General features: G+C 36.8%; 1 protein-coding gene across 2 annotated transcripts in view; it reads left to right on the top strand.

Annotated features, from left to right (window-relative positions):
* Window positions 1–4,975: 4,975 nt before the first annotated feature.
* Window positions 4,976–15,313, top strand: part of MACC1 (MET transcriptional regulator MACC1) — a 36,517-nt gene continuing 26,179 nt past the window's right edge. Inside the window, exon 1 of one of the 2 annotated variants that reach the window (XM_088150677.1) lies at window positions 4,976–5,601. The gene's annotated coding sequence lies outside the window, so the exon portion shown is untranslated. Of the gene's footprint in view, window positions 5,602–11,915; window positions 11,995–15,313 lie in introns of those variants that run through there. The other variant, XM_007420544.3, reaches the window with a different exon arrangement.

The following is a 15,313-nucleotide window of genomic DNA, read 5'->3' as shown; positions in this document are numbered from 1 at the left end:
TATTGCACAGAGAAGTAAATGGGGAAAACAGTTTTAAGCCGCTGAATACAAAGTGGCACACTATTCAATGCATTGAACTGCACTGAATAGTGCTTGCCTTTAAGTTTTAGGAGCAAAGCAAGGTATGGCAGCCATCCTAAACTTCTATCATTTAAATATCACCTGCAATTTGGTAGAGAATGAGAGTAAGTAAAGGTGTTCATGCCTTCTTTGTGAGGATTACAGAGGCTTTTGGATGACTGTTGTAAGAACAGAACTCTGGAAGAACTAGGTCTTTTGCATGATATAGCAGGTTTGTTCTAACTATGTTCTTACATTGCTAAATTACTGTTTGCTATATTTTCAAGTTTCTTTTTTAAAGCTCTGTTTGAAGCATGTGTTTATCCATTTTACTCTCATTTACTTATTATTGCTATCCTTTCTTATTGTGAACTTTGTTATATATCTCATGATGCCAACCACATCTGGAAATCATTGTCTACTCTTACCTCATGTTCAATACCTTAGTATCAAATACATTTTGAAAGCATTCCTCACTAACACTCATAATGAAGTACTTAGCATATAAAATGTTGTGCTTTGCATAGACTTTGGAGGCAAAACAGCATTTCATCAAAGCCTTTTTCTGGAATTTATCAGTACAATCCCTGATACACATATTATCCGCTTTTCCACCCCCTTTTTGGTTCTGTATTCTACTGTCAAACTACAGCTGTAAAATTCACTGTTATGTAATGCAGATCTTTGTTTTCTCTCCTTCTTTGCAAAGAAAGTACGTGGCAATAGAAATGGGAGAGTATCTTCGTTGCAAGAGGTACTCCTAGCCAACATTTACTCAGGGCACACATATAATCAGCCTATCTAAAGATTTTAGAGAATGCAAATTGGAAGCGGGAGGCAAGAGGAAGTCAAGCATTAAAAAACTACAGATTGTGATAGCCCATCTGTGCAATTTTTTTTCACATATCAAATATTGGACTTGAAAAGTTGGCACAGAAAACGAAAGCTTCATTACCTCCAGATGAAACAGATGCTGAGCTGTTTCAGTAGAACCTGGGCTCTGAAGCAATCATGCATTAATACTGGGAGAAACTGCTGATGCATCAGCATTTCAGCTGTATTTAATAAGGGTTTACAAACAAGGAAAGTATTTAGTTTACAAACAGATTTTTTTAAAAGGTAGCTTGCACAATACAGGAAGGATGACTGTGTGGAGGCAAACTCTGATAATTCCACAAGTTTCCTGGAATTGTTGAGTGAAGGCTAAAATCTCTCTTTCTCTCTCTTTTAACTCTAACAAGATGCCATGTATCGTTAGCCAACATTCTGGTCCACCTGTGTCTGAATATTGCGTGCCTAGAGGACTCTATTGCAGCACAGGGGCACAATTTATAATTGGGCTATTCCCAGTTAAAGACTTCCATAGGAAGTCTCCTGATTATTAAAGATTTTATCAATAAAAAAATTGGGAGACTGGCAGTCTAGGCTTCAGCACTACGTTTATATCTAAAAACCTCTTCTGGTCCTAGAGGCATTCTTAAAAAATAAAGATGACGGCCTAGGCTGGGGCTTCATTTTGAAACGTACCCAGCCATCCATAATAGGAAAGATAAACTGAAGATGTGTGGGAGAGAATGAAAGATTGGAGTGGCGTTTGCCGGGTGGGTTCTTCTGATCATCAGCAGTTTGTTTGCTGTGACAGGTGAATTTGGTGGGCAGAAATATGCGATGGCCTTTAGGGCTCAGAGCCTGCCTTTGACATCTCCAGTTTCTTGGCCAGGGTTGTTGTCTCTCAGCTTCACCGTTCTGCCTCCTATAAAACAGGAGGTTTCAGGTGGTTCTGCAAACTTGTTTTGTGTTCTGAAATCATATGAGATCTATGGGCTGTTGGCCAGCTTTTTTTTTTTTTTTCCTCCCATTTTAGCCATATCAGTTTGCCTTCTGGAGAATGTAACCAGCAGGGTCCATCCTGGAAGCCATTTTGTGACAGCAGTTGCAACATGTGGCCATTCACCAAAAACATTGAAGCTCCTGGTTTTTAATTAGCTACTAATCAGTGTGCAGAACAATGAGCTGACAGAAGAAACAGCTACTCCTTAGGGGTGGGGGGAAGTAACAATGTGGCTTAAACAAATGGAAGAATTGTCTTCTGTTGGGAACTCTTCAGATTTTCTGTACCAAATGCCACTATATTTAGATACTTAAAGATGTAAATAAGCAAATGCAACTTTCAATTTGACAAGGAAATATGGTTAGATTTTATTGTTGCTGCTTCCTTTGGGAAAGCTGTTTCTTAACTTCAATAAAATTAGCATTAAATATCAATGCCAAGGAGAAGTCAAAGATTTGCCCCTAAATACTAAAGAACAACAGACACAGAGATAAATAAAACTCATAAGTTCAACATTTAAGGCTTCTTTTTCTTCTTTTTTTCTTTTTGAGAAAGCCCCATCTCATTTCGCCATGGGAGCAAACAGGTTGCTATGGAGACCGACCGGTGCAGTGGCAAAATATATACAGATAAATCTCTCTAGAGCAAAGAAATGAGTACACGGCCTACGTCAACCACACATCCTGTTCAGAAATTGACCATAAATGCCTTCTTTTAGATAACTGTGGTCTCAGTGTTAAAAGAGAATATAGTATGGGAATCAATTATAAGATGGAGAACTTGTATCTAGAAATCCCATTGATGATAGTGTAAGATTATTTCTGAGATTAATTTATTTTCTGTGGATTGTGTGAACATTTAGAAAAGAATTATTTCATTATACAATAGATTATACCAAACTATAGAAGTTAATCCACCAATAATAATCTGAAATGGGAAGAAAAAGCTTACAAGCAAGTTAAATGAAAGGCATGAAAAAAGAGAAGTATGATGATGTCTGAATAATCCTGAAGAGCCATATGAAGTTTCTCCTAAAATGAAAGAGCTTCATAATGCATGGAACAAAGTACAAGTTTGGGAGATTAGTTTCATCAAGAAAGGGATTTTTGCAGCCTAGACCAGGCTCCCAAATCAGGAACTCTCCACATACGTTTAGGCTACAATTCCTAGAATTTCCAATCAGCACAACTAACTTCTGCTCTAACTGGGAATTGTAGTCCAAAGATACTTAGAGCTTTGTGTGGGGGTGGGGGGCAGGCACTGTCATATATTCAAAGGCTGGAGATCTTTTTCTCAAACTTTCAATTTTTTTCTTTGATAAACTGATAATAAAAAAGAAGTTTAGGTTGTGAAAATAATAAATATGATGTAAAATAAGATATATGTAAATACCAATAAGGGCTGGGAAAACACCTTGAATAGTTAAGATCAATACACATCCTGGGGTAAGTTAATTATATACCAGAAACAGGAAAAAAAAAAAACTTAAGGTCCAACAGCAGTTTAGCATAGATGAAACATGTTATGAAAAACAAAAGTACAGTATATAATGGTGAATCATTTATAGAAACACAATTATGTATATATATAAAATCAGCCAAAATAAGTTTTATGTAGTAATTTTGAAAGTTCATACCTTGCTGAAATCTATTAAAGGCTATTATGATGACTGATTTCTACCATACCAATGATTTTCAATATTTTTTATCATAGGCCAGCTAGGGTTAGGTTGAACAAATCTCTGTATTTTATAAGGTACCAGGTCTTTGCTTAAGTCCTTATTAATGACTAAATGATCAGATTCATAATAATGGGGTTCGAAATTTAAGCGTAATTTTATTTCTTATAATTTTCCTTTTGTTCCCTAACAAGAGGGATTTAGTTCCTTGGTGCTTCTGGTTCTGACTGCATTATATAACTATCTTGACTAGTATTCATTGATAATCTTTCCTCCATGGATTTTTCTCATCCCCTTTTACAGTTATCTAAATTAGAATTCCCTCATGACTTCATTAAATATTATTTTATGAAATATTTTACTTAATAAATTAAAGTATTACTTTGCCTATTCCCACATGTGTCTAGAATTTATGTTTTTTTTTAAAATAGTGCAATAGAGGTATAGGTAGTCCTTGCTTAACGACCACAATAGGGACTGGAAAATTAGTCATTAAGCAGGTGGTCATTAAGTGAGTCACCATGTGACCGGACCGGATTTTACAACCATTTTTATGTGGTCATTAAGTGAATCACTGCAGTCATTAAGGGAATCACATGGTTAAGTGACTCCAGCATCCCCAATGAATGTTTTTTGCCAGAATTTGCTTAATGACCACATGTTTCCCTTAACAACCGTCATAAAAAAAGGTTGCAAATCGTGATCATGTAACCACGGGGGGTGGTGCAGAGAGGTGGTGCAACAGTTGTAAGTGTGAGTACAGGTTGTAAAGCACTTTTTCCGAGGCCATTGTAACTTTGAACCATTGTTAAATGAATGTTTATTAAGCGAGGACTACCTGTATTTTTAAATAAAATAATTATAGTTCCAAATAACCTTAAAATTTCAGGCCTTTAAGGATTATATTTTGCTTTCTATTTTTCCAATTTTTTAAATAAACTGAATATAGAAAAAAAAAAGAATACACAAATTATAAAGAAAGAAAAATTAAGTTAAAAAGAAAACAAAAACATACAGGGCATATATTTAGACACATACATGAATAAAAGTTGTATAATAAACATTTCAATGAATGGAAGCCATAATTTATTATAATTTACATAGCTAATCTATATTGATTGCGAAGAGAGGACTCTTTGCAAAAGACCCTGATACTGGGAAAGATTGAAGGCAAAAGGAGAAGGGGATGGCAGAGGATGAGATGGTTAGATAGCATCACTGAAGCCATGAGCATGGAACTGAGAAAACTCAGGGAGGCAGTGAAGGACAGGAAGGCTGGCGCGATATGGTTCATGGGGTCACGAAGGGTCAGACACGACTTAACGACTGAACAACAACAATCTATATTGATAAGTTATTGGTTTGTAAATTGGTTGGTAACATCAATTCTGCAGTCCACTGGATAGTTGAGGCCATATTGTTATCTTTCCAATGCTGAACGTTAAGTCTTTTAGCTGTAAGCTGGGTACCGAAAATCTACTTTCGTTATCCAGATGTCAATTATTTTGCTTTTTTGAATGATTAAATTTTTTGATCAGAATGTGAAAGACTGTGGAAGAAGCTAACTATTGCTAACAAGCCTAGTATAAAAATAGATTACTACTCACTAATGAGTTACCTACATTTGGCTTCTAGTTTTGTTCAAAACAAGTACATATTCCTTTCTTATTTTGTTTCTGAAAAGTTTATACTGACTTTCTGAACGGCCATTTTGAAAAATGCCAAAGATAATTTTGCTTTACTTGTCAAGAAATTCATTTCAGAAACAAAAGATGATATGCAACCTACTCCCTAATCCATTCATATCTCTTAAAGAAATTTCAATATACCTTTTCAGTATTTCAATCCTTTCACATCTTTTGGAAAAACAGGCTAGTTTATGGAGCACAGGGCAGTATGCGCAGTATATAGAACTCTATCTGCAACGACTTATGGCTTCTCCCCACCTCCCAACAGCTGCCTGAAAATAAGGATGTTCCTTTTCTACAGTCTGTGTCTAATCTTGCTGACAGAATCTTAGAAGTCAAATAAAGTAAGTATAGTCTTCACTATTCCTAATTTCTAAAACCCTATTTCATAGATAACTAATTTGCTTGTAACAGTCAAGGCTTGTTTTCATTGGCTAATATAAATTAATAATATTGTACTAGCTTTCTCTGATATGACCTCATTCCAAGGACAGGCTCATTTAACCTGTACCTTAGAATTTGTTTTCTTAGGAGTGCCAAATAATCTCACTTTCTTTAGCAGCTCACTGTGGAGTCTTCCTGAGGATGGCATTCAAACTGTCAAATGTCAAATATTCCACAGAAGAATGTTTGGTTTATACATACCTTTCAGTCACCCAAATGTTTTCATTTATTTTCAACATCACGTTTATGTATTTCTAAATAGTGTATATTATGTATCATGGAATGCAATGTTTTAATTTGGAAGCATTCATAGAAATATTTATCTTGAAAAATAGGATAATAAAACTAATCTCAGCCCTTGATACCCACCTTTCTACAAATTCCAGAATAACAGTCTTTATAGGAGACCTAGCACCTTACAGATGATGTTCCCTTTCTGGGAACTCCAACTCCAGTGCAAACCTCCAGTGCAAACGGAAGGCAGGAGAAGGTGGGAAAGGGTTGGTTTGTGTTGTGCTGCAAACTAGCCCTTTCCCACCTTCTCCTGACTTCCAGTTCCAACTTCCGGTTCCTACTTCTGGGTCCATCTTGTTTGTATCAGTGAAAGTTCGCAACACAAATGTTCACAAGTAGGGGACTGTCTGTATTAATAAAATGTTATTCCTGAAAATAGAATTCATTTTGTTGTCACTCATAAATAATATTTGGGATAGCATCATGTTATAAAAATCAGAAGGAGTTTAGTAGCACCTTTTTCAGAATTACAAGCTTATGTTTCTTAATAAAACGTGTTAGTCTGAAAAATGCTACCAGACTCCTCCTGATTTTTGGCTACCATAGGCTACCATGGCTCCCCTCCCACAATGTCTTATTACAAATGACTTTTAAATTAGGAGATTGCCATTCTGTAGATTCTTGCTTTGAAGTATGTCATACTGATTTCAGTAACAATTTGCATCAGGGACATCTTTCAAGGATCATAGTGTTTAAAAGACAACAATTATTAAAAGAGTTTCCTTGCAACAACAGCTCCAACTTGTGGCCTTATCTTAGGAATAATCTGTCAAATTTAATCCAGGTCAGAGGCAATTCAATATGGGCATCATAATAAGAAGAGTATGTTATATCAGCAGATGGCAGCACTTGACTGATCTTGTCTGAACTAAGAAGATAGACAGGATCAGGCCTAGTCAGTATTTGGATGGGAATTTCAAGTTTGTAGACTAGAGCAAGGATCTAAAACACAGTCCAGAAGAAGGCAATTGCAAACCAATTTTGTACTGCTGCCAGCAAAACTGCATGGATATGCTCTACTTGATGAGAGTGCTTTTATTTGTCCATCTAAGTGGTGGCACCTAACTGAACTTGGCAGATCTCAAAGAGCTAAGAAGGTCAGAACTGGTTAGTTTTTTACAGGAGACAATAAAAAAATACTGTGTTGTTGCCAAGAAAACTACCTTTACTTTTTTATTTAATCCAGCATCTTTTTTTCACCCAGTGGCAAACTAGATAATAATGCACAATTTACACCCAGGTAATCAAGACAGTTGTTCCTTCTTTGAAGGCAACTGGAATTAATGTGTTTTTGATGATCCCTACCATTTTTTCAGGGTTTATTTACTTATTAAACCAATTTATATAGCTGCCTATCTCACCACAGGTGACTCTGGGTGGTATACAACAAAGCTAAAACCAGTCAATAAATACCTTAAAAATATAAAAACCAAAATAAAACAGAGAATAAAAGGATGTTACAAATAAGGGAGCCACTTCACTAATTCCCTCGTCCCCTGGGAACTCCAGGCCTGCTGGCATAAATAAGTCTTAAGGGACCTCTGGAAGCTCAACAATGTTGAAGCCAACCTCACCTCATGGGGGAGAAGATTTCACAGTGCAGGCACTACAACGGAAAAAGCCCACTGCCTGGGGCTCGCCAAATATAGCTCCTTAGGCAACAGAACCTGTAACATGCCCTCTCTGTTGGATCTGGTAAGACAGGCAGATGAAATCTGGGAGAGGTCATCCCTCAGATAGCCTGGTAGAGTTGCCATACACACTAGGTTATCATTTTGATTCGCATATCCACAGCAACCCAAGCCAGTCATTCCCACTTTAGACCTCATAAACATATGTAAAGTTAGGATTTTTTGCCCAATGTACGTAATTTTTCCTTCATATACATTTAAGAGTTCCAATAGAAGAGAATATATGTCGCTCAGGGTTGAACTGTGGAGTCCTTGGTGCTCTCTGAGCTTGGTTTGTTTTCTTGCAGATGTTTCATTACCCAACTGATAAAGTTGGGTAATGAAATGTCTGCAAGAGAACAAACAAGCTCAGAGAGCACCAGGGACTCCACATTTAAGAGTGTTTGCCATTTTGCTAGAGAGATCCTTTTGGAGTTCTTTGCAATCCATTTTATCTTTATCACTTTGAAGCTTAGTTACCTCACCGTTCCAGGTCATTTAACAACAAAAGTAGACTCATCAGTTTCTATACTAATCCTTGGAGACTGCACTTCCTGCATGCCCTTCTTGTGAGGACTGTCCATTTATTGCAACCTTCTTCCTGCTCTTTATGAGTTACTGATTCATAAGAATTCCTCTAATCCTGTGATTGGAAAGTTTGTTGAGAAGTCTTTGGTGAGGCATTTATTAATTAACTACTGTGACTTTTGTGCTGCTTCAGTCTGACTCTAAGCAGTTTAAGAACTCAGACAAACCCCTGCCCTCCCATGTCAAAAGTTTTTTAAAAGTTTAGTGTAACAGTGCCTCATCAAGTTAACAGAACCATTCTTATTGGGCACTGACAGACCGGACACTGTCCAGAAGTTTTGGATTTTGGTTTCTAACAGTCCCAGTAAGGTTGGATAATGGTAAGAGTTTGTGAGAACAGAATTTGAAGGACACAGAGTTGGTTATTCATGCAGTACTATGATTCAGAGGAAGCTTATGATTAGACAGTTCTTATGCTGACTAATCACACTCTCTTTCACACTCTAAGTATCTCTTGAACATGATATGAGCAACCAGATTCCACTCTAGGGCCTAGTAGTAATAGCTGTCATCAAGTCCCCCTTTTAATTGTTACTTTTTGCACACTCACTGGCTGTTGCTATAAATAATTTAATGAACCTCTTGTTTAGGTAAACTTATTGAAACAAGCACTTTGATTTAAAGAAGAGACATAACTTTGATGTATCTAAAGCACAGAAACAATTAAAATGCTTGTAATATATAACTAACGTCCTTAAATACAGCATTTTTTTTCTTTTTGCAATTTATCTTTGCCAAGAAATGACAGAAGAATACTTTGACACTTTGCATACCATAGATTCCCACAGAAGTAACAAAGATTGGAATGCAGTACATTTTAATGATGCTATAGCAATAAAGCACATAACTTGCCACGTTTAGCCCCTAACACATCCAGCCAAAAGGAATTCAAAAGAAAAAGCTGAGAAAACTGCATGTTTTCTTGAGTTTTTGACAGCAAGAACTGGTGATATTGAACAAGACTGACCGTTGTACAATGTAACTTTGTATGTATACAGTATGTATGTATATGTATGTGTGTGTGTGTGTGGGTGTATGTGTATGTATGTATATATATATATATATATATACACACATACATACATACATACACTGCACTTATCTACAACCTGGTGTCCCTAGATGTCTTTAATGATAACTGGAAGGTAAAAAGTTGAATAAGATGGATATTATGTGTCTCAGTTTCTGGATAAACCCGTTTTGTTTCGTTTGCAACCCAGGCCTCACCTTTTTAGTCATGCCTGGCTGTTCTTTTCTAATTATCCTACCTCAAACTATTTAACTATTATATTGACATAATAATAGCCACAATTGGCTGCATGGAAAAAAAAAAGAATGAATGAATGAACAAGCGAGTGAGCGAGCAGACAGCTCCTATTGTTATTGGCTGCCTGAATGGTATGCACGTTCTTCTACAAATATTCTGATTAATCCATTGAAGCACACAGTTGTTTATTAGCCAACACTAGTGTTGAGCATTCCAAAGACTAACGTCAAGATCTAAATCTGGTGTCTACTGGGTGGGGCTAGGTAGTTATTTTAGTCATTGTGGAAGTGTGTCAGAAACCAGAAATCAACAGTTATTCGGTGGAATCACCCTTCAGCATTATTAATATAATTCACTTCTGAGAACAATTACTAGTCTGAAATTTAATGTAATGTGAATTTTAATCTAAACTTCCACTAAAGAGCTAGTATAATACTTAATGCCAGAAATCAGTTAAAAAATAATAATTAGTTCCATATTCAACTTCCAGGGCTGCCTGTTACCAGCTCAGTGCTTCAATTAAAAAAAAAAAAAAACTACTTCAGTTGTAACTGTTATGTTAGTATATAATGAACACATGGATTTCTGGGGGGGAGGAGGGCAAGGGGTGCAAATGATATGCATCATATCATAGCATAAATGACATACTATATGTCATACTATATGTCACTGCACAAATGACATAATTAGTGTCATTTGTGTGATGCTAAGAGGTCCATGATGACTTGAACTGGATGCCTATGCATAAACAGTATCTGGAAAACAAACCCCTTCATGGTAAAATTATGGGTTAAATCCCATCCACAGCAGACTTGGTAACATAGTTTGCTATATAGCTAAATCCATGGGACTACCCATTTGCCAAAACTATTTGGCAACTATCAGCAGTGTTGGAATTGGAAGATGATTCCACCAGTTTTTAAGGTAGAGAAAGGCGAGACAATAGAACTGGATGGTTAAACCATTGGTTTTGCTTAACGTACCTGCATACCCTATATCAGGGCAAAACATCCTAGCAACAAGCTAGAGCAGAGGCTTGGAGAAGTGATTTTCAAACTGTTTGTAATCATGGTCCATTAAATAAAGGTTCAGAAATTAAACACCCACTCTCTATACTTTCAAAGAATGGAAGTTCATGTTTTTTGTCAAGGAAGATAATGATTCTAGTTGCATTTATGTATGACTCAATTCCTATTGTATCATACTCCTCTGACTTGCCCTACTAAGAACCAGATCCTTCCACATTTATAAGCCTTTATAGAGAACATCAGGTCTCCCAGAAGTATGTCCGCATTATCCTCACAACAGGGACTGTGCCCAAGGTCTACAAAACTTTTGGGGTCTCTGAAAATGTTTTAAATTAACAAAAACTTGAAATGTAGCAGTAAAATCACTATGTCAGTTTGGTACAGTAGTTAAGGTGCTAGACTAGAAACCAGGAGACAGGGAGTTTCAGTCTCCCTTGGCAAGGAATCAGGCTGGGTGACTTGGATCACTCACTCTCCCTCAGCCCAAACCATCTCACAGGGTGGTGATTGTGGGGAAAGCAGAAGGCAGAAACATTATGCATGCTGCCTTGAGTTGTAGAAAGTAAAACACAGGATATAAAATATATTTAAGTTACTATTCTTTATTATGTGTCTGATTAATAATACAGGTCCAGGGAATACCTTTATAATACTGAACTGGATTGTTACATAATAAGGGCCTACAAAGATAAATGTGCATAGGGCCTTCCAAGAGCCATAATGTTGCTCTGCCTAGAAGCACGTTGGTCTAGAGCTCCCCCCCAGGGAAATCATGATAATTTGCATTTTAATTAAAAGTAAGGGGATGATACAAACATTGCAATGTTACTGATGCCTGCATTATCCCTTCCCCATAAATCAGTGGGATTGACAACTCTTTTCTTTCCCTCTAATATTACCTTCTACAGCTGTTGGCCCATTTCAGTTTGTCCACTTGCTGGCAGTTCAAAGTTTCTCAGGTAATTTAAAAAACAAGGTCTCGTCTTATTTTTATGTATTTCATACATTTTTGAAATCTAGACTCTGTAACTGCAGACATTAACCTCCACGTTCCCTGACTTTTTTATTCTAGAATCCATACGTAGTTAAATACTCATTCAACTAAAGCCTGGCCAAACTAAACAAACTCCACAGAAAACAAATGCAAACTGAACTACTTTCTTCCCGTTTCTCTCTCCGTCTCTTTCCGGCCCAAGGTGAAACTTTAGTAACCAAACCAGTTCTCCCGGTCTCATTTAGAAGCTCAGGTGAGGAGAATGGATTTATGGGTAGTGTAGTTCAAGCGCTCCGAAACGCCTGGTTCAGTGGGCGTTCGGAAACAGTAGCAGGACTCAGTTTTCCAGAAGGCGTTGCCGCCACTCCGCAAGGGGTAGGCTTCTAATTAGGAAGGTAATCGATTCACATTTAGGAAGCCCGCGCGGGATTATCAAGAATCCTGAATCACCCGTAAGTCTCCAAAGTGATGCTTCAGGATAATTAACCGATGCAGGTTTGGGGGAAGGGAAGAGAAGGGTATGATTTTGTTTAAATTACACATTTCAAACTTGAAATGAGAAATGGCTGAGATGGGAGTAGACGGAGAAGAGGACTGTAGCTCTGTCTCGGGATGGTGAATGAGTGCCCAAATGTGAGCTTGGCTTTTGAGAAATTTAGCTCCCAGCTTGCCGTCTAAAACGCCGTTCTTTTACTGTAAAGAACGATTTCTGTGTTAATCGAGTCGGTTAATCAGTTTATCCCCTAAGAGTTTGTGAAATTACAAGCGTTACACAGGCGATACTACAATAGAGTTTGTGGGTGCTCACAAATTCGAAATTTCTCATCCAGGCGAGTGTAGGAGTCCTTCCTTTCCTCGTTTGTAGAGCTCTTTTTTTAAAACGTGTGTTACCAGTACTGGCATAATGTATAAGGCATTCAGTATTTCATATAACCCTTAGCCTGTTTTCTCATTCCTATTTGCACTCCTAGATCCTTGCGGATCTGGCAGTCGATACAGATGTCTACTATGAAGAGCGTAATTTCTGTTCCGCTTGCAAGGATAAATAATAAAGGTTTAGTTTGGAAAGTAGAAGTAAACTGATTTCTTTGTAGTCCATAATAATCTTTCTTGTTGCTACCTAGCCATGATATTCACTGGGGGACTGAGCTAGTCAGCAACTCTTGGCCAAACTCTGTGGTTATTATGAGAATCAAATGGGCATGGGGGGACGACATCCCCCATTCAGAGTTTTTGGGAAGCAAAAGGGAATTACAAATGTAAAAAATAAATAAATGACATTTTCAATTGGTGGGCTTCTATTCCTGTTGTACTTTTATCCTCCTTTTTTGTACTGTTTTTGTAAATCAGATTTTCTATGGTCCTTAGCTGTAGTAGTATGTGCTTACCCATGGCTTATTGATGTAAGAGTTACAGTACTCAGTTTTTCAAGCCAAATACACACTACAGTATCCTGATTATGTATTTATTAGGCAGCCCAGGGCAAATAACAGGTGTTAAATTATAGTCAAGTGGTTCCCACTGGAAAGAAAGGTAATATTCAAGTGTATCTTTCAGTATGCAAATAGAGCTGTATGTCATGATAGTCCATTATGGACTATAACATTCTGTGCAGGAAGTAGGTAAAGTAAATATTTTTAAGTCTAAACAATACTATGTAAGTCAGGCCTTTGAAATGAATTAAGAAGTTGAATTGATTGGTTAGAAAACAGGTGATTAATCAACTAAATGAAGATAAATGTATATTGCTAAAACCTCAGCACAGGAAGCTTTAGATAATGGCCAGAGAAATAGCTGTCTAGCAGAAACAGCCGGAGTTTTGGCTTCTTAAAGATGAATACATTTATTAATGCATAATAATGAGGTGGATGTACTTCATAAAAAAACTTGCCAGGGTAGGTTTCTCTGCAAGATTCCACACTTCTCTGTTTAAAATAACATGCCGTTTGATAAATAAGGTGGCCTTTGTGAATATTATAGAAATGTGCAGAGAAATGTCATGGTTTTTACTGTTTTAATTGTATATCTGGATGTTGTAAGCTGCCCAGAGTCTTTTGGAATGCGCAACCTTAATAAATTTAATAATAATAATTCTCTTATCATTTTTTCCTGTCAATGCACATTCAACTTGATGAAAGAAATTTTGTTCTAGAAATCCTTCCAAAGAGAAAAATAATTTTGGTGAAATGTTTATGGAGTGTTCTTATACTTAGTGATGATGTGGCTGTGGGTACTTGTACCACTACAATAATTTCTTCAAGAGTCCTCAGCTTCTCTGACTTTCCACAATTCAGTTAAATCTCAAGGAAGAAAAGACATCCTGTAGTAACTCCCAGGAGTCCTACCATTGAGAAACTGTTGGAAAATTCCTTCTCCTGTAGAGAAATTCAGAGAAATCAACCACTCAATTCCTTTTCCCACAAATTTATAAATTTTCAAAAGGCCCTTTGTACCTAGCTCTCTTAATATTTGCTTGAGAAAGACTTACTTTAACACACTAAAAAGCTATTTATAAATGCTTAAAGCCCATTTAAATTTTTTTTTTCTATTTTGATTTATTACAATAAGACTTAGCTAAATCAGCCTTTACCAATCCAATACCTTGTAAATGAGTTGAACTGCGACTCCCATCATCCCCATGACATGCTGATTGAGATGTTGTGATATGTAGTCTAACACCTCTGGAAGGCACCAGGTTGTGGAATACTAACCAAGGTAGACTTAACAAAATTAATATGTGCATTTGACTTTAACACAGGTCAATGAAAAAATTTTTAGGTGATTAATTCTATGAAATTGTGTTTTTGCTAGGTACAACATTGGGAAAATGTAATGTAAATTAAGATGTTACATAGGATTAAACCTTTTTTAGTATTTACTTGGCTTAGAATCTGCTACACATGATAAGTTCTATCAGCTATTTTTTGTCCAATATGTTTCAAATAAAATGAAACTGGAGATAATTTGAACTGGATGTTGATAATGGCAAATGAAGTTCTGCTTATAAATCCTTTCTACAACTTTCTCTCCTTTGCAAATGCCTGTAACTTCCTGAAAACCTATTTATGTGAGTTGGGAAACATGAGTTGTATTGATGATTTGCCATTGATTTCCCCTTTTTGATTTCATACTCAAGTCTAAAATCCTGGGAATTTTAATAGGTTCCCATCCAGATCCAACACTGCTTAGCTCTTTCAAGATCAGCCAACATCACTTGGATACTGGTCCAATTTGCATTAAATTTTCTCACACAAAGTATGTAACAGTTCTAAAATTTTAGAATTTTTCATTCTACATCTCTTTCATTTTTTCATCTGATAATGCAAAGAATCTTAGATGACTGACAAGATCAGCATATTGGTGAAAGCCCTGGGAGGTTTTGTAAAATTAAAATCAGTCCTCATCAAAACCTTTGGTGTACTTCTTTGTTTGCTACACATGTATACAGTTTGCTACACATGTGTACAGTTCAGGAAAGAACAATTCGTGGTCATTAAGATATTGTTGAACTATAACTCACACCGTTCCTCACCACTGGACATGCTGTTCTGCAGCATGTTAAGTGCCACAGGTAACCATCCTTGATATTGCCATATAGCAGTGTTGTCCAAACTTGGCCACTTTAAGATGAGTGGACTTCAACTCCCAGAATTCCTCAGCCAGCCATGCCGGCTGGGGAATTCTGGGAGGTGAAGTCCACTCATCTTAAAGTGGCCAAGTTTGGACAACACTTCCATATAGTGACAAGATACCAATACCAATACCAATACC

Source organism: Python bivittatus, unplaced genomic scaffold (assembly GCF_059951505.1).
Source record: "Python bivittatus isolate LINGU-HERP-01145 unplaced genomic scaffold, Pbiv_v1 ctg000610_np1212, whole genome shotgun sequence".
Lineage (NCBI taxonomy): Eukaryota > Metazoa > Chordata > Lepidosauria > Squamata > Pythonidae > Python > Python bivittatus.
Note: the sequence above shows the minus strand (reverse complement) of the source record. Positions and strands in the feature narration are given on the sequence as shown.